Raw genomic sequence first — 2,160 nt, 5'->3', positions numbered from 1 at the left:
GAATGGACGCTTTTCAAGAAGCCACCCTTCAGCGCCAGAGATACCAATTCGATTGGGACTCCGTTCTCGGAGTCATCGCTTTACCTGGCAGCTGTTGGATCTATGGATTCCACCGTACCTGCCCTAAGGGAATCTTGGCTTCCGCACTTACCTTGGAGGCCCATGTATGGGCACAGATCATGTCCCATTACGTCTTTCCAAGCACTCATGAGTCCTCCTTCACTGCAGACATGGCTGTTCTACTATGGTGCATCCTTATAGACCAACCTCTGAATCTCTCAAGACATATCCGGAATGCTATGGAACACATACAAATCATGGACAACCTACCTTTTCCCGCCCTGGTCTCAGATCTTGTCTCAGCAGCCGGAGTCTCCTACAGAGCTGGGGACACCAAAGCCATGCTTCCACGGGATGATCAATATGTCCCTAACGGGAAATACCTCAGACTTTCAGCAGCCACTACAAGCCAGCCTACTGAGCCAGTTGAAGATATTCTTTCTTCAACACCACAAGCATCCACCACTGAGAAATTGCTCCAGTAGATACTTGAACAGTTGGATCGGCATGAACAGAAAGTTAAGATGAGAGAGCGCCGTAACAAGCGCCGATTCACATACCTCAAGGAGCTGATCATGGGCAAATTCAAGGACTCAGACACTCCGGACTCCACTTCTTTTACCAGCACTGGGAGCCATGATGGTCCCGACTGTGGAGATACTGCTACCAGCCCACCCCTGTTTCTGACAGATGGCACCGAGGACGGTGCAAAGCCTTAAGTGTGGGGAGGTCGGTCAGTACCTGACTTCCGGAGGTAAATTCTCTTCTCTGGCACCAATAAGTAGGATATTTTAGTTAGATTTTCTTTCTTTTATAGAATAGAATAAATTGCATAGGTTAGAACAGTTGCATGCATGTTCTACTTGATTGAAAAGACAATAAGTTTCTTTTAAAAATCTATCTTTGGAACAAAATTTCACTAATTTTCCAAAATTTTTATGATAAATCTGCTTGAGTTGTATTTGGAACATGATGTTTGAGCTAAAGAACACACAACCTGTGAAAGATTTGAGCCTTTATGTATGGTTACATTATTTAACCATAATCATTTTATTCTTGTGTGTTTACTTCTCTATGATTGTAATCTATATTTTGTTTTATTTTATATGTCTAATATTTATTATATTTACATGCTTGCACATGATTGAGGCCATTATTTGTTTAAACTCACTTATCCAAATCAAGCCTACCCTTCTCAATTACCTTTGTTAACCACCTTGAGCCTTTAATTCCCATTTGTTCGATATTTTACCACATTACTAACCTTAAGCCGAAAAAACAATTATATATCCCAAATTGAATCTTTGGTTAGCTTAAGATAGAATTGTGTGTGCTAGTTAAGTATGGAAAATTATGGGAACAAAAGTTGTTGAGGGAATATATCATGAAAATTTAAAGGGAATTTGGATACCTACTCATGTGAAAATATAAGAATGAAAAATCTATGTGCATTGATAAGCTTTATGTATTAAAAAAAATCAAGAAATAAGGGAAAAAAATTACCCCAATGTTAAATTCAGAATTCAAAGATCAATGCACATATGATAGAATTAAAATACAAAGTTGAAACATGAGTATGGGTTGAAAAAGGGAATTATGGGTAGCTAAGCATGAATTTAAAAGTATATAGAATATATGTATATTAGGTGAGAGCTTAGGTTAATTAAAGATTCAATTTATAAAGCTCACTTAGCCATATGTATATCCTTACCTGCACCTTGGCCCCATTACAACCCTGAAAAGACCTCATGATGTTTGCATTGGTATATTAACTGTTGTTGATTGGTTAGGAGAAAAACAAAAGTTAGAAAACATGACTAGAGAAGAATAGAGTGATTACCCTATACACTAGAGATTAGAGCGTACATACATTATCAGTGAGGGTTCAATGCTTGAATTTTCATGTTTTTTGCTTTCATAAGCTATCTTCTTGCACTTTTATCGGTTTTATTGTATAATGATAGAATTAGTGGAATTTGATTTGTAACTGTTTTGAAGGGCTTATTTACTTTTGATCAAGTGGACAATAATCATATAGTTGCATTTATTTATATATGTAGGGTTGTATTGCATTTCATGAGTTTTTGCATGTTCATACTT

The sequence above is a fragment of the Arachis ipaensis genome, chromosome B06 (genome assembly GCF_000816755.2).
Source record: "Arachis ipaensis cultivar K30076 chromosome B06, Araip1.1, whole genome shotgun sequence".
NCBI classification, from domain to species: Eukaryota; Viridiplantae; Streptophyta; class Magnoliopsida; order Fabales; family Fabaceae; genus Arachis; species Arachis ipaensis.
Note: the sequence above shows the minus strand (reverse complement) of the source record.